Source organism: Nylanderia fulva, unplaced genomic scaffold (genome assembly GCF_048542155.1).
Source record: "Nylanderia fulva isolate GAGA-0341 unplaced genomic scaffold, ASM4854215v1 Scaffold26, whole genome shotgun sequence".
NCBI classification, from domain to species: Eukaryota; Metazoa; Arthropoda; class Insecta; order Hymenoptera; family Formicidae; genus Nylanderia; species Nylanderia fulva.
In genome coordinates this window covers 571,406-590,652 of record NW_028190325.1, presented here as the reverse complement: position 1 = coordinate 590,652, position 19,247 = coordinate 571,406, and the positions used below count along the sequence as shown (strand labels likewise).

The following is a 19,247-nucleotide window of genomic DNA, read 5'->3' as shown; positions in this document are numbered from 1 at the left end:
TCGCGGTTTAATTCCGCCGTCTTCTGGAACGCTAAACTCCCGTTAGCGAGGTAGCGCTAGATTTTTCATCTCGTTTCCGCGATCTAGCAATGTCGAAGAAAATCCGCGGTCGAGAAAATTGTACGTATTCACCGCGTATTCTGAACGAGAACATCCGCGTTTTCCGATACTGCGGAAAAAGCGTCTTTGCGTATATACAAGTATTAAGTCCAAATTAATTCAAAATTTATTTTTGGAATTTTTTTTTAAAGAAATACAAACCAATCAGCGAAACAAAGGGGTTGTCAAGAAATAATTGAAAATTCTATTCTGTCTATTGACAATTTTATTTTATCTCCGTTTTCCTTTTTATTTTAATGAATATTAAAATTTGCAGAAAAATACGCAAAGATTTTTGTAAATATTTTTATATATGGAGACGCAGTAACACAATGCAATTTTTGACATCGTAAAAAGATATTGAGATTTCTCTCAGAAAATGTCGTAAATATATTCTCGCTGCATTGATAACTATATATAGTCCAGCACTAAAACTACTTTGGAAAACTACTGTCATCTTAAATAAAGTCTAACCTTCCATCTCATGGCTTCCTTTTTGCCATTTGAACAGACGAACCTAATTTACGTCAAGATGAGTACCCGAGGGCAGGATAAAAGCCTAGGTACACAGACGGAGTCAAAACCCGAACGATTACCGGAGTCGCGAGACGTTATTGCTATCGCAACGTCATCCTACGGCACCAACAAACGCCAATCTTTCAGAAATAAGACGTGAAATTGCACAAAATTGGAATGCAACGTTATATCCAGCGGAAATTATGTTTTTATTACCAGTGAATCAGCTGAACTTCAAATATACAAATGAGAAAAAGGAGGGGTATAATATATATGTATCAGTGGTTCTTCAGGGTGTCCAGCTGACTCAATTAAAAAAATTTCTTTACTTTTTCAGATTTTCCAAGACTAGAAATTAATTTTTTCTCTCATTTTTTAGTATTATTTTTTCCAAATATATCATTTGCAAATATCTATATGATAAATCAATTAAATATTAAATTATGAAATGCTTGAAACATTTTTGTCAACAATGAAAAGGTTCGGATTGTATAATTGATTTAAATTTTTGTTTCAACTTCCGAAAATTTAAATCAATTATACAATCTGCATTATGTACAATAATCGAAACAAACATGTCACTATAAACTATTCAAATAATCACCTTTCTTATTTATATTATATCAAATTTTTTAGTTTTGTCTCTATCAAATACATTGAAATCAAAGAACACGGCGGTGAAAATATAAATTAACAAACACGCTGTAGATGAATCAATTTTTAACAACACAGAAAATAAGCGTGCTGGGAGTCAAGGAAAATTTATATTTATTTAATAAAGAATTTCAAATTATTGAGACAAATGTAGAATAATGTGAAAAATTCAAATAAATAGTAAAATTTCCTGACTTTTTTCCTTAACAATTCCAGATTTATAAAATTCTCTGACACTGCCCGGTTTTCCAAATTTCTCTGACCGCTAGATAATCTCTGATTAATGATCCTCGAACTTGTTACAAATGTTTTGCGAAATTATGAAAGCACGGCGTACCTAGCTAGAAAAAAACTACCATAATTTTTTAATTTTATGAATATTATTTCTTTTAATTTAAATTAAAATTTTTATTTTACTGTTATATAATCCGTACTGTATAATTTTTAATAAAAAGTATGTTCATGCATATTTTTGCATGTTATTAGTTTTATATCTTAATGATTTTAGTGTTTCCGCAAATTTTTCTTATATAATCAAAAGTGTTCCGTAACTTCAAAAAAGTTAATAACCACTGATATATATAAATAGGCGTCCGCAAAGGAAGCAAGAAGGAGCATTTGCTTCCCTTGGAATAAGTAAAAGAATTTAGCATTTGCTCTCCTTTTGAATAAATACTGGAATTTATTTGCATATTTAATATATTAAAAAAATTTTAAAGTTAGGAAAGAACAAAAAATGTTAATCGTTTCTTCCCCTGAAAAAAACCCTGCAAACATTCATGTATTTATATATAAATAACATATAAATGTATTATTTCCGAGACACAATAAAGAAAGGAAGTTGGAATTGCTAGAAGCTATTCCGTCGAGAGTCAAAGTTTGAAAGCCGCCATCGATCTCGAATTGATCTTGTTGGCTACAAAGTTACCATCGAGTTAATATATTGCGTCTGTATCCGAAACTGTGCTACACTCATCACTCACGTACTCAGGTTGAAACTCTCTCTCTCTCTCTCTCTCTCTGAACCGTACATACGTATTGCAATATATTTACTTCAAAGTTCTCGCTCCCCGAGCAATGTGTCGATGCCTGTAATAAATGTTTAATTCTCTGAGTATAATGAGGGCTCGTACAAATTTCTCGAAATTAACGTTACACGAGCCATGCTGAATATTTCGAATGAATTTCACAGAGTTATAGCTGTTGCGGCGCCGATGATTAAGCAATGATTAAGACGAACTCCATGACTCATCCTCAAAGTTTAACTCCGAGATAATGCCGAGTGAGATAATTATGTGGCGAGAAGAATGTTGAACGTCCTTCACTCCAAAATTAAAATTTTCATTTTTATTATGATGATGTAACTTTATCCGTCGCTCCCAACTAATTTGCATTCGAACCAGCTCTACCACTTTTTATCCTACTTTTTTTCCTCAAGTATGTATTATTTGTGTATAAAATTTAGCATAATCTCTTCTTCGACTTTTAACATCATATTTGCTTCTATATCGAGACTTTTTCTTTTATTGCAAGATTTTTAAAACTATAGTACTCTTTATACGAGAATTTAAGCATTAGACATAAAGTGGAAGATTACTAAAAATGTAATCAGCCAAATCATTGCAATCTTCTTAAAAATTGTTATCAAAGCGCGTAATTAAAGCCATTAATTAATTTAAATGTCACTATATATTGACGTACAAATCCAGTCTCTCACTATCGATTATGTGACTGATGTTTCGAGAAAGCCGATCAAGCCAAAATACGAAGTGTCGAATTAAGTTGCGAAATGAATTGCTTGCAGTAATTTCCCCGAGGTAGCTAACTCGTCCCAGCTGAGCAATCTTTGCTTAGTATAAACTATCTCTCTAGGATGCATTTTCGCAGAAAGGATTACAGGAAGAAAGAGAATGAGAGAAAGAGAGAGAGAGAATTTTCTACTAAAATTGTCAAAAGAATATAAAAATGAATCTCTCGGATGCAGTCAGAAAATTGAGATTTGCAGATAACGAAAATAGAAACATAATATCTGGCGGAAACGTGAGAGAGAAAACGTTATCGCGCACTTGTCTGGAAACTTGCCTACCATACCGAACATAGGGATGCTATTTCCGATGGGACCGACAAATCTGACGTACACGAAACACGCGGATTTTCAAGTGCCGGCAGAGGCATGTCGTGCTGCTACAAATATATATCCCGCTTTGCATCACGTCGTTTGCGAACGCATGCATGACATTCACCATGCGTTGCATCATTGAAGCTGCAAACGACGTAGTAGACAAAACGAGATGGTACCTTATTCATTAACTATGATAAAAATGTTTCGTGCTACGAAAATAAATTCAGATCAAGTTTGCTCAGCTCGAATTTATATCTATTTTAAAAAATCAATCGAATCGTGTTTAATTACTTTGCATGTATTAATTATATTTGTGCAAATATCATTTAATATAGTAAATAATGTGTTACAAAATACGTGGAAATAAAATATCATGAGAGTACATCAAAATACGTTCTCTCTATCTTTTTTATCTTCTCTATTCTCCCTCTCTCTCTCTCTCTTCTTTTTTTTTTAATTTTCGGATTATTTATCATCACATTTAATTTTATCGAATTTATTATTATATTTAGTTATCCGATTATTTTCGCTGAAAAATCTTTCAGTATCTTCAAACAATAGTTCAAAGAATTTAGTAGGAGAAAATAATATTTTTTCATTCAAAGAAAAAATCATGATATATGTTATATCTTATTTATAGAGATCAGAACTATACACAGACGAAAATATCCGTGGGACGTATTTCTTCGGATGCTCGTCAAAGCAAATAGTTTTACAAATATCTTTTGTCTACTCTTGTAATTCAAATGCAAGACTGAAGTCTGTTTCCATATGGTATTTTCAATTTGGTAGACTACACAGCGAGTTGTTGACAATTGAAACTAAAAATAAATATGATATTCCATACATATCGATCTAATATTTGCAACGATAAAATTTATTTTCTTCTTTGCCATGAAATATTATCTAATCTTATACTGCAAGAATACTTTTACAAATTTATTTACATATCTCTCTACTAATTTGTTTCCTTAAAATAAATTTATATTAAAGAAAGATATTATAAAAACAAGTGCAGTATATTTTGTTTATTCTATTCTATTTTTATTCTTGTATAAAAATTAAATTTCACGAAAGAGAAAAATATATTTTTACTAGTTTAGTCTATTCTTTAAAAAAAATAAATAAAAATATTAAGAAACTTCTCCGGTCAAGATTACAGTCCTATATATTTGACGATATAGAAATATACGATGACTGGAGCATACAAACTGCGGTTTTCATATGGTAATAAAAGTAAATCAAATTGGACGTACAATTCGTCTATGTACGTGTATATAGTAAAGAGAAAATTGGATAACGCAACCACAAAAAATTCGTTAACGCACGCAACGGTTGTAAAAACAAACAATACAAGATTTTTCGCACGAATTTTTCGTATTAAAATATTTCTCTCGCATCTCATAAACTCGTAAAATTAAATTTTTATTCTGTCGCTTTAGAGAAGCAGACTCTGCCACTTAACTCATTCATTCTCGAAATTCTGAAGAGAAAAGCATCCTAGCGAGCGACTAATTAAAATTTGTCATACATCTCGTCTATGGAAATTCATATGCTTCTTCTTATTTGCACAGCCATGTTTCTTTAATCTCATATTGTTGACAATGTAAGAAAAACAAACTATTTTTTCAGATATTTAAAAAATCTCTACATATTATAAAGTTACAAATATTGTTGCAATTCCAGTGCTCATTCCATTTATTAATTAGTTTGTTTGTTAATATATTATACATGTCAATTTATTTCATTTATCGATAAACACACATTGTGCATGTTGAAATACGAAATTATTTTTAGATTATTATTATTATATTTTAAATTGTTTTTATATTATTTTCTAGAATAATATAAAAGAGTGTTGGAAAAACGTCAAACACTTTCATTTAATATACAGATATATTCTAAGGTAGTAGATATTAAACTGACTACACTGGCTGTCTATTAGATTTGTTAAACTATATTTATTGACGTTTCGACCATACGGGCTGTGGTCCTTTTCAAAATTACAATAGAAGCATTCTAGAAATTAATGTACATGCAATCAGAATCAACATTTAAATTAAAAACGTGAAATGTAACAAATGAGCAGTAACTCATTGTAAGTCTCATTTGTTACATTTCACGTTTTCAATTTAAATGTTGATTCTGATTGCATGTACATTAATTTCTAGAATGCTTCTATTGTAATTTTGAAAAGGACCACAGCCCGTATGGTCGAAACGTCAATAAATATAGTTTAACAAATCTAATAGACAGCCAGTGTAGTCAGTTTAATATCTACTACCTTAGTATTTCATTCCTGGCGAACGAAATTTAATATTTTATAGATATATTCTACATCATAAAAATTTTCTTTAAATATATAATTCATCTTTAATTTTAAATCATATTTTGATGGGAAAATGCTAAACCATAAACAGAAAAGTTTGATCGTGTGTCCAGCCGTTATTTCATTTTTTTCGTCATATTTTTTCAGAGCACACCTTTCGACAAACGCCCAGGATTCAGAGGCCGCATTGATTTTTCCCCTTTTCCTGCCGGTTTGTTACTTCATTATTCGCTTTGTGGTCGTACGCGAATTTTACGCTCGACGAGACGGCGCTTTAATTACCTTCGATCGCGTTTTCGCCACGAAATGCCATATGTAAAGTCGCTGAAAATTCCATTTACTCGTACAACAGCGATTATTGGCCTTACGTTTTGCTGACAGGCGCACGAGCATCTCATATAAATCACCGGAAAAAGCAAAGGATAAGGCGTATAAGTCTGATAAGAAAATCTATGCTAGAAGTAAACCTTTAAAAAGATCTAGTACGATGACATTTTATTACCCAACGGACTTTAGATGACCTGGATTGTTCAGTGACATTTTAAAACGAAAATTGTTTAATAATTTCACGATGTTATTTTATAATTATAACTAAATTTTTATGTGTAATGTTCTTACAATATTTGTATGTATTATTATACAATTTATTAATATAAAATGTATATATTCTCTCAGGCATTATTATAAAGCAGATATAAAATTTATGCAGTAATTTTATACAGTAATTTATTAAATTGCAAAGTTATGCGATTACACTATAAATTTATGCAACCATAACATTTTAATGTTCAATTTATTAGTTGTAATTATTATTTGCGCATATTCGAAAATTAATTTCCTGAAGAAATTTAATGCTATTCTATGAATAAAAGGTTTATGGGCACCATTGTACGAATAATAATTCAATTTTTATAGACAATATCCACATAGTTATTCCGCAGACTATTTTAAATTACTTCATAATTTAACAAGTATGTATATTATAGGACCTAAATTTTAAATATAGGATATTTAAAATATACGCGTTTATTTTACGTTCTCAGACATTTAGACATTAATAAAATTTTTTAATCATAAGATTATAAATCAAAAAATTTTCATTTTTAGAATGTTAGCAAATTAAAAAAGGACGCTTAATACGTACGTCTCATAGTAAACTTGAGTTTAATATATGTAGGAAGCATCGAACGATATAGGATAAACTTCGCTTCACGGACAAAGTTTTCAAGAAGAATATAAAATATTGATAATTATTGCAAATTTTATTTGACGTCAAAGTATCGAATGATGTATGACGGGGATCTTACTTTGCGCGAAAAGTTGCAAATCCACGTAAAGCCTCTTTTCCTTCTACGTATTTATTTATCAATTTCTGACATTTGTAAATGTCCCATATCAAAAAAAACTTTTGTAGGAGTCTCCTTCGTTCTGAAAAATCAAATTTATTTTTGCACCGAATAATCGATTTCTCACAAAATAGAAAAAGTTACGAGATTTTGCGACTTTCGCAATTCTTGTAACTTTTGCATTTTTGCAAATAGAAATTTCGCATCTACGTAAAATAGTGGAAAAAGTGCGCGAGCAAAAAGTACGCGCGGCAAGATTGTAGGAAAAATTGTGAGGTATTCTCCTTCCTGAAAACCCTGCACCTATTCGCTTCGGTTCGCTCTCCGAGATGCTCTGGAGCTAACCGGGTTGAGATACAGGAGCGCCGTATTCAATGAAGGTCACGATAGCGACTATGCCAAAAAAGTTTATACGATTGAAAGAAAAAAATTTATGTACCCTGATATCGCGGAAACACGCGAACTAATCGTTCCTCATTATGATTTTTTTTCAATGCATCAACATCGAAGTTACAAAAGCAAATTTTTGGATTAAGTCTTATATATAAAAAACAAATATTTATATTATTTATTTTATATATATATTTATTTATTTTATATGTATATTTATTTATTTTTATAAAAGAAATTGAGGAATGTATTTTATAAATATTAGTACACGTATTTCAAGAGAGCAATAAAAATGTTTCATGCACAAATTTACCACGAGGTTTCGTTGTAATAAATTCGTTCTGAATATATTATAATTTAATCACATTGATGCACGCAAAAAAGAAGCTTTTCTTATGATGAACTGGAATGATACACGACACGGCTCATCATTTAGTGAAAATGGAAAGAAGCCATTAGAGTTTCTCAATCATTCAGTCGCAGAAGAAAAGCTGTTAACATGATACATACTACTCCGACGTGGCGCCGGGATATCATCCTGCCCAACATCCCTACTGAAAATAATCCTCGTTCGCTCAGAGTGCTATCGATCCCTCGCAATCACTCGCGATGACTCTTAAAAAATATCAAAATTTGAGACAAGCAAACTCTGCAGCTACAAAGAAATTACTGATACCGGATGAGTGCAGACTTTGAAAAAAGATAGTTATATATAGATGGGAGAAGAGAAAAAAATGTAAAATTACAAAGGAAGACTGAATTGTATTGAAAAAATCAAGAGGAAGGAGAAACGCGAGTAGGATGAAACGAATGATTGTGTCATTTCTTTGAACTAATAATTGAAAATTTAATCCAACGTGGCGCAATCGAGAAAGTAAAGTAGATAAACCGATCGAGAGTTCAACGTTTTGCAGTTCGCTTCTTTGATTTCCTGCGAATAAAGCCGAGAAATCGATTAAATATATTTACGAAGTTAAATGTCGTAATTTTTGCCAATTGTCAGACCTCTAATTAATACGTCTCCTATAATCGGTCATTATTATGCCATAAAATAACAAACGACGAACACGTGAGCAATATTCTTCCACCGGTACTTTCTTGTAATATCCGATAATTGGCACTTGATATTCGTCCAGAATTGCGCAATTAAAGTCTCCTCGAGACTGAGGTAACATCGTCTCTCTTCTATCTTTGACCTTAATTAATATCAAATATTCATGTCTACATATTTTTAATCTGCTATTTTATGATATTCGATTTATTACTAAACTTTTTATGCGATATATATTATTAATTGTCTCTTTATATAAATTGCATAAAGTTTTAAATACGCGAATTGTGATATTTACATTTCGCGTTTTGTAATGCAATAATTAATCAAATTAATTATATATAAATAAGCGGTGTTTTTAATGAAGATATAAAATTTATCATTAAAAATATCGCAAATACATACATATATATATATAAAACACCGATTCTATATTGCTCAAACGAGTAAATATTTTTCTAATTAACAATAGCGCAAACTTCACAAAGAACTATTTATTTGTACCAGATCTCACCTTTCCTGCATACTCGACATTAATCGAAGGTTCCCTTGCATTATTGACATTAGCTACATTCCAGATCACAATTGACAAGTACGATGACATATTAATTTATCTATAATAATAAAAATATTCGCGCGTATTAAAATCTAATATTTTTATTCTATAGATTTATGTGCGTGAAAAAAAACATTTGTTACAAGTAACCTCCCGAGATTATAAATAATATTGCTGGATACTTTTTGTGCGATGGTTAAAAAAATACAGTGAAATAAACACGATACGAAATACGAAAATTCGCGTACCATGAGCGGCAAAAACGTTAGCAGTTTTACGAACGCCAACAGTTTTTTCGATGAAACGTTCATCAGCTGTATATCGAGTTGCGTGCCTACGGGCAACGCGAGTGATAAATATCGCGTCGATGAGAGATCAAAGATAAATGAGAGATAGCTTTTTCAACACGATCAATAATCTTTCCGCTTATATAAATAGCCACTATTGATTTTCCACTTTGCAACGTATTCTTCGTTTGCCTTCTCTCATCGGATTGCCGGCCTTCAAAGAAAGAGAGATAGAGAGAAAGAGCAAGCACTATGAAAACAAACAATTTGCTTCTTCATTACAGTGTGTATTATATTGATGAAAAGCTGTTTGAGCTAACACACAAACAAGTTAAACGCGAACTGAGATAAGAATCTATTTAAATGTTGTGTCAGAATTAAATTGCGTTTATAATTATAATCTCTCGCGGTTTATCCCAAAAATCCTATTACGAAATTTTCATTTATGTGGGTTTGTAATTTTTAATTAATTCTTTGCAGTGTTGGATAGTATCTAGATACATTTTGTGTATCTGAGTTTGTATCTGAGACATCTACCATATATATGTATCTAGATACAAAACATGTATCTGAATTGCTTTTTTCAGATACATTTGCAGACGCATTTTCACATATTTTTTGGAATAACCCATTCTTAAAATTTTTAAAAGATTAAGACTGCAAGTTATCAATATATCGTCATCAACACCGGTTGAGCGATTATTAAGCATTGGTCAAATTTTAGTACCATCGCGAAATAGTTTGAGTGACGATATCTTTTGAGGCATTTTTCACTAACAAATCAAATAGTAATATAAACAAAAATATTAATGAAGATAAAAAAATTATTCAGTACATTTTGTTCATATTACTATTATTATGATAAAATATAATTTAAAATATCTGAGTATCTGTATCTATATACATTTTAATTTGTGTGTCTGTATCTATATATATATTTTTTACACGTATCTGTAGGTATCTGTATCGAAATACATTTTAAATGCATCTTATCCATCACTGATTCTTTGGAAATTTTATGGCACAAAAAGAGATTTCAAGTTTTGTTGTATCCCTCAAATCAGGCAACCGCGAAAAAAGAATTGCGAAATATCACGGTCTAAGAAATTTTAGTTAGTGGCAATCGATTATGCTGAATGCATTCTGATAGTGCATCGTAAATCTGCATTTCAATGCTGAGTGTCTGTTAACGGTAAATTTATTGCATCAATGCAAAGCATTCTCGACTGCGTTTCCTGACTGTTGTTCCACTTTGCATACTGGCAGCCTCTTAAATTTACGTTTGACCTACGGATAATATATACGACAAGTTCGGGACATGTCACGCAAAATGTGTGATTCTAATTTCAGGAAGTTACGAATTACATGTCTAACTTCGCAACGTTGCAAGCTTTGGAATAATTTTCTTTTCACGACGAAAACATTGTAATTCTTCAAAGTCTAATTCAATTTTGTGATTATGTGTGCATCCAACAAACAAATATAATGCTTGTTTCACATAAATAATTAAAATAAAATACCTAGAATAAATAATAAAAAAACGAATGATATATTACATTATGTAAAATTGAGAGTTACTCGTTCTTAGCATTTGAGATTTCTGCTCTACAGTAAAAAGCTCAGAAAGGTGTTTGAGTTTGCGATCGCAGGAAATGAAAGGAACGAATATATTCTAATGCCATCTCTTTTAAGATGATTCGATGATCTAGAAATTACAGTTGGAAAGATCAAAGAAGTAATCGAAAGTCGAGGAAAATCAGAGACGATTCTACAAACTTCGCCAAAGTCTTCGTCATAATATCTCTTCCTTCTCTGATAATAGACATGTCTAAATAAAGTACACTGTTTTTTTATCATTCAAAAATTTCGATCATCACATGAAATCATTGTAGACACTTTTAATAATCTATTTTTGAGTCTGTTTAATTAATAATTAAATATACACACAAGTTTCTCTCTTGTATTTTTCCAAGATTAATTTCTACAGAAGCAGAATCTTCATTTCATTGAGAGAGATTCTTTATATTATCTCTTTAAATAATTTTCTCTGAAATTATCAGCCAGATAATTTGTTATGGCTTGTATATAAAATATGTATTTATTATTATATATTTTTATTATATATATATATATATATATATATATATATATATTATATTTATTTATTATACAAGAAATTTTTTTCCAATTAATCTTTTTCCCTTTTCAAGATTAAAAAAAATTTTGTTTCTCGCATAAAATATCTTTTGATCGCTTACGAGTAAGTATATCACGCTCACCGTTTTCCATACTCGTATCGACACGTCGATTGAAAAGTATTCAGCCACCGCACATCGGAGAGCGCTATAGAAAACTCATTGTTGACTCGTGTTCCTTCTCACTGCACACGACCGAGTATTCTCGAGGTGGACAACTGTTCGACTTTTGTACCGCGCGTCATGTCGGAAAAATACGACGATATATCACTATACTGTAAGGTGGGTAATCGTCACGATTCCATTGAAGCGCGTGGATATCTCGAAATTTTATATTCAAAAGATTTAAAGATGAAAATAAATCATATTTTACACATTATGTTATTCGATATATAGATTCAATGTATAGAGAAAACAAAAATAAAATACAATAGAATAATAATAATAGAGTTAATATATAAATAATATATAATATATATAAATAATATACAATATATATAAATAATATATAATATATAAATAACATATAAATAATAAATAATAATAATAAATATAATATAATAATAATAAATATAATATAATAATAATAAATGAGTTTTCTTGCAACGCAATTTTTCCTTATGCGCAAAATAAACACATTTCATCTTTTTTGAAATGTAGCCGGATTTAAGAGTTGGCAATTATTCTTGTTTACGTTGTCATTTCGTAACATCGTAAGCTCATTTATGTGTGTGTGTGTGTGTCCACAAGTCTGATAAGTTAAAAAGACTTGGGTGTTCCCAATGGTTTCTCAAGGATGTGCCATTCCCCTCGTCGATTTACGATGACGCGTACAATCAATTAGATTTCTCCATCTTTTTCTATCGTTTTATTCTATCCTAAGGGTAAACGCTTTTTTTCTGTCGAAGAAAAACTATAGCTTCTCTGACATTTCTCGAAAGTGTTGTACTTTGTTCTTTGTTCCGTCATTAGACGGGTTAATTTAATTTCACATTATTCTAAAGCAACTCATTCCACGTAAATCTGACCGATATAATACTTAAAGTCTTTGACATTAAAAGAAATTCCGCATATGCGATAAATCTTGTTCTAAAATATGAAAATCATACACATCGATTATATTTTAGATATTAACAATATTTGTTAGTCGTCTAAAAAAAAATTTTTTATATTTTACGTTGTTTTTTTTCAGTTTGCTGAAAAATCGAAATACGTAATCTCGGTCGAATTTGTTCTCTTAAATTGCGATGGACGTATATCGCTATCGTGGGAGCAATTTTAATTCTTATAAATTCTTTTACGTCGACTCTCTCTTCGTATAACTCTCAGGATACCTCTACATTTTACGTAAAGCAAATTCACGCATACTATATATTTAAGTCGTAAAATAAACGTAAAGCTACAACTCTACATAATTGTTAGAAGTATCGAAAAAATTTCATTTCTTTCTTATTTCCTTACACAATAATATTAATAAAATTCATTATGACATATAAAAATTCATGTGAGATATAAAATTTACAATTATATTCATTATATTTGCGTCACGTATCTGTGGAAAATATTTTAGAGAAAATTGTCCGAGGTTTTTCTTGAGAAGGAAAGGAAGGTTTTCACCTGAGACGATCAAAAGAAACGAAATAGTAAAAACTGAAAAAGTTTGGCGAAAAGTGCGAAGCACGAACAAAGCAAGTTACTGCAATCAAGAACTGTCCGTGAAATGTGTCGTTACAGATAGAACTTACTCGTACGTACTTTTAGCCGGGGAAACTCTAGGGGCTTGATTAGGATATATCGCCGCTCGTCTTTACTCACGTCTTACTGCTGCTTAGTGACAAGAAACGAATTTCTGGTTCAAAGAATTACCGGCACCGATAATTACATCTTATTGTTAAAGTTCGATGCTTTTAATCTCCAATACACACACTAAACAAATTTATTTAATTCTTATAAATATTTATTTCAATACTGTCAAATAAAACATTTATTTGAAACTAATAATATTTATTTGATATGAAAAATATTTATTTGATATAAGAAAATCCTTTTCAAAACAAATAAAGATAAATTCAATTTTCACTAAAATTTAATAAACGATTATTACTTGCTAGTTTGGTCGATTATTTCCAAAACTCATATTTAAATACTAGTGACTGTCATTAATAATTGGAAATTTAAAGATTTATTCGTTTCAAATAAATAATAAATAATTAATTTGATAGTATTGAATTAAATATGTATTAATTTAGTCATTTTTTCAGTGCAGGGTAGCTATGTCTAAGAAAATATATTTTTTTTTACTTTTCCTAACATTCTCGCTTAGTCACCTATCTTACAAATTTATTTAATATTGTATTTCATTATTTTTGCTATTGCAAAACAACTAAGCCGGGGTGTCTTAGATTGAAAAGTGAGTATAAAATATCATTGAAAAATATTTCTACAGAGTTATAGCGGTCGAGATATTGGTCCTTGACTTTACACAAGCAGCGAGCTTCGCTCGAGAGCCCGAGGCATACTATAAGAAATGAATTGCCAAAAAATCATAATTTTCAAGTCTCACGTTGTAACAATAATCTCTAAAAACTCACCTTTAAAAAAAGGTAAAAAAAGGCGACCAGTTAAGGGCACGCCATTAACAAAAATTATCCATTGCAAACCCATGTACAATAGAATTGTATGAAAAATTATCGATTATAAACCCATGTACAATCGTAACAAAAGTAATGAAATAAAAAAAAAATTGCGCCAAGTGAAAGTAGAAACTTGTACCAGTGGAAAATTAAAGTTGCAGACATATATAGAGTCGTATAATGAATCAATAAAAATTTAAATTTGCAAATGTAGAATTGTACCATAAAAAAACTTATCTTTTAAAAAAAAAGATAAACAAGATGCCAAGTCCATGCGCCATGTGAAAAAGTGTTAAACAAAAAAGTATTTTTAAGTAAAAAAATCTATCAATTGACAAAAATTTATGTTCTAAAATTAATATCTCTACAAAAAGTAATGTCCAATTATTGCGCGAATAAATAAACATTTTTATAAAAAATTAAAATTTAAAAACTTATGCAAATTTAAAATTAATATAAAATAAAAAGAAATAAAAAAATTTTAGTTAAAAAAACTGGGCGCGCTGCAATGAGTTTAAAAGTAACAATTTAATTTTAATATCATTAGAATATTATTTAGCAGCGCGCCCAGTTTTTTTAACTAAAATTTTTTTATTTCTTTTTATTTTATATTAATTTTAAATTTGCATAAGTTTTTAAATTTTAATTTTTTATAAAAATGTTTATTTATTCGCGCAATAATTGGACATTACTTTTTGTAGAGATATTAATTTTAGAACATAAATTTTTGTCAATTGATAGATTTTTTTACTTAAAAATACTTTTTTGTTTAACACTTTTTCACATGGCGCATGGACTTGGCATCTTGTTTATCTTTTTTTTTAAAAGATAAGTTTTTTTATGGTACAATTCTACATTTGCGAATTTAAATTTTTATTGATTCATTATACGACTCTATATATGTCTTCAACTTTAATTTTCCACTGGTACAAGTTTCTACTTTCACTTGGCGCAATTTTTTTTTTATTTCATTACTTTTGTTACGATTGTACATGGGTTTATAATCGATAATTTTTCATACAATTCTATTGTACATGGGTTTGCAATGGATAATTTTTGTTAATGGCGTGCCCTTAACTGGTCGCCTTTTTTTACCTTTTTTTAAAGGTGAGTTTTTAGAGATTATATCATTCATTTTTGTATATGATAAGTATCTTTAAATAAATAAGCAAATTCAATTTTTCTGGCATTTTCTTATTTTAGGTACATATATATCCAATAATTAATATACAAAATTAAATATTATTTATCACACAATTTGTATCAAAATAATATATTTTTAAAAATTTATTTTAAATTTATTTAATCATTTTTATCATTGTGATTGTAGTGGCAAGGATTTTATTGCTCAGTGTCATTGCAAGCATCTGGCCTGTATATACCATAATATATTGTGTAATACATTGGCTAAGTATGACAATATGGATTTTGATAGATTCCCATGGAATATTGGAATTTTGTCGGACTTGCAGTCATCCACCACATATGCAGCCTACAATTAAAGAACGCATTTATTCCATATTATTTGCTTCCGTTATTGGCATAGTGCACATTTTTATATATCTCAATGCTGTAGATAGCAAAACATTTTGAAAACATCTATCTTTCTATGTTATCTGCTTTTTTGAAAATATTGCAGCAAATTTATTATGGCAATATGCTTGTCCTCCTGCAGTTAAAGAGGCTTAGTACTTTAATATAATCTTTATTATTTGTATAATTTCCTTTTTCTTGGGAATTACAGCAATGCTTTTGTACTATATTGTCTTGCATCCCTCAAAAAGACAACATACTTCAAACGCACCAGTTCAAGCAATGTAACTTTGATATTTATTTACTTTAAAAAATGAGAGATAAACTATACAATATGCAATTAACCTTATCTTATGACTTTTATAAATCTTATGATAAAATCTAACTCTCTCTTAATCTTTATTATGAAAAGAATCTCGGTATTATATGAAATAATTTCATTGTAATTAATAGTTTAACTTTCAAAAATTTTGCAAAATAAAATAACTCATACATTGTATTTCTACCATATATATAAAAAAAAGATAGGTAAATATAAATAAATAAATATATATTTATGATATACAATAAATAAATATATATTTATATATATATAGATATATATATATATATATAAAATGTTGGATTTTTATTATATATATATAATTTTAAAAAATCTTTTTTATATGCTATTGAATTTTAATACATACAATTTTGATTATATGTATTTTAATTGATTATATTTATAAGTATTTTTATATTATCTTAAAAAGACTGCATAGAATTATTTGTGCGACACTCTTATATGTATGTATAATTAATAGGGACCAACTACACATTTTTTTTCCACTGAATAAAAACAATCTCAATATTAAAATTAAATTATAAAAAAGATACTGTGATATTTTATTGATGAGAAATGTACATTTATAATTGTATTAAATACAAAAATAAACATGCCATGAATTACTATATATACATATTTTCATAATTATCAAACTTAAAAATATAATATTGTTACCAAAGAAGAAAGCACTATTTAAAAACTCTAAAAGTTCATAATTTGTTAAATTAGTAATTAAATACTGCATTTTGTATAATTTTTAAGCTTTATTCTTTTATTTTTTTTTATTTAATTGAATAGATATTAACATCCAATGTAGCATACAGATTAAATTAACAACCAAAAAAATAAATCTTAACTTTGAAATATATTTTTGTTTCTTTTAAATATCAATCAACTGGATTTTGTACTACTATTAATATGAATTCTTTATCTGGTGCCATCATAATTTTATGTTTTTTGCTACGTATGCGCAAGAAAGTTAAATCATTTGTTGGATTCAAGTCACGTACGACAGAACGAGCTCTATCTGACAATTGACTTATCAAACCTGCGTATTGAACTGTTGTCGTATTATCTAATGTTGACTTTATAGGAATACCTAAAACAAATATAATTTTATAAATTTTTGTTTACAACTACAAGTAAATCATGTCAATGATCTCATGTAATACCTTCTGCATTCACCACTATTGTTCCAACTACCCTTTTATGAGACTGAATTTGTTTCATAGTTTCTTCAACCTCTTATAAATTATTTCATCGAAATTTATTAATAAAATTTTTATTTTAAATATTCCAATAACGGAAGCAAATCATATGGAATAAATGCGTTCTTTAATTGTAGGCTGCATATGTGGTGGATGACTGTAAGTCCGACAAAATTCCAATATTCCATGGGAATCTATCAAAATCTATATTGTCATACTTAGCCAATGTATTACACAATATATTATGGTATATACAGGCCAGATGCTTGCAATGACACTGAGCAATAAGATCCTTGCCACTACAATCACAATGATAAAAATGATTAAATAAATTTAAAAAAATATATTATTTTGATACAAAGTGTGTGATGAATAATATTTAATTTTGTATATTAATTATTGGATATATATGTACCTGCAATAAGAAAATGCCAGAAAAATTGTAAAATAGTTCCTATAGCACTGATATTAGATTTATCTTGTTAAGCTAATCGAATGCTGCGATGATAACTAGCCATTGCCCAACCCATGCTCACAAGTGAGCTGATAATGCTACCTGCTTGATGTACAACTGAAAAAAATATAGAAGCTAATTAAGAAAATTATTAAAAATATATGCATACTCATACATAGGCATTTATATAATTGAAATATTATTGAAATAATAGCAAAATATCTGATTTTGTATCACAGACTGTAAACTTGCACATAAATTATTATGACAATAAATTTGCAAATAATAACATTAAAATTGAATGTAAAAATTGAAATTGAAAATATCTAACCCCGCACGCTGTCAATATAGCGGAGGGCAACTATTATTAAAAATATATGCATACTCATACATAGGCATTTATATAATTGAAATATTATTGAAATATTATGACCATAAATTTGCAAATAATAACATTAAAATTGAATGTAAAAATTGAAATTGAAAATATCTAACCCCGCACGTTGATTGATTGAAAATATCTAACCCCGCACGCTGTCAATATAGCGGAGGGCAACTATCGCCGTCTGTTGTAAAACGTGCGAGATGGACATTTCCAATACATGCATCTATTTATGTGTTGTGTACGTGTGATATATGTGTGCGCATGTGTTGTATACGTGTGAATACGTGTAGCACGATACTACTATGTTTGCGTGGTCGATGATGACAATGATGACGGGGACGTTTCTTAAAAGAAATTTTTCATATTTCGACTTTGCATTTTTATATCTCTGCTTACAAATCACGTAGAGCAGAAATAAAGACACTTTTATTATATAATTCAAACTCAATCTATCGATTAAGTCTAGTATAAACTCGATTGCTTCAGCCGTTATTGAGAATTCGAAATATTATAAAGACTCAAATGTCCGACTCGCGTTAAGATACACGGTGTCTCGGCTACGTCCTTAACTGGTCGCGAGACACTACCGTGTCTCTTGATATTTTATCATGAAATTGCCGTCTTTCATAAGAAAATATATATTTTCCACAGAAAAAATCTCGGGTGTTATATATAATATAAAAAGTTATTTACCATTAGTATATTAAATTTTGACAGATAGCGAAACATACGCGATTATTAGGTTATTATAGAAATTCAGAGAGAGACAGAGAGAAGTGTGATATATAATTATGTATATCTCTCTCGAATGGGAGCATTTAATTAAGTGGTGGTGTTAATTAGGTTGACATTTTATATATAGCATACAAGATTAATGGCAAAAATTATTATAGTTTCACTAATATGATCAGTTAATCGTGATGCGATAAATTATAATAACTAATCTAATTAATTTATCACCAAGGTTATATTTGTGTTAATCTAGTGTAGATTACGCAATTATACACACACACACACACACACACAACTATAAAAATTACAAGAAAATGGTGGAAATGAAAAAAAATTCATTATAGATATTATAAAAAAAAAAATTGTTCAATCATATATGGCGATAAATAAAGAAAAGTAATCACTTGCATCGTGAAAATTGAAAATCGTTTC

At 29.2% G+C, this 19,247-nt stretch overlaps 2 protein-coding genes and 1 long non-coding RNA gene across 4 annotated transcripts in view; 1 reads left to right on the top strand and 2 right to left on the bottom strand.

Moving 5' to 3' along the window:
• LOC114939036 (protein-L-histidine N-pros-methyltransferase CARNMT1) overlaps nucleotides 1-11,734 on the bottom strand; it is a 43,089-nt gene extending 31,355 nt beyond the window's left edge. The window contains exon 1 of the mRNA XM_085483639.1: nucleotides 11,630-11,734. The gene's annotated coding sequence lies outside the window, so the exon portion shown is untranslated. The remainder of the gene's footprint in view (nucleotides 1-11,629) is intronic.
• LOC146722878 (uncharacterized) overlaps nucleotides 1-19,247 on the top strand; it is a 44,059-nt gene that overhangs the window by 22,115 nt on the left and 2,697 nt on the right. The gene's annotated exons all lie outside the window — the stretch shown is intronic.
• On the bottom strand, nucleotides 16,466-18,692 carry LOC146722879 (uncharacterized). Of its 2 annotated transcripts, none has more exons than XR_014924876.1 (4): nucleotides 18,194-18,692; nucleotides 17,660-17,815; nucleotides 17,209-17,543; nucleotides 16,466-17,135 (listed from the first exon to the last, which is right to left on the bottom strand). It is a non-coding gene; the product is annotated as an uncharacterized LOC146722879 (long non-coding RNA). The 2 variants fall into 2 exon arrangements; XR_014924877.1 differs by having other exon boundaries at nucleotides 17,222-17,543.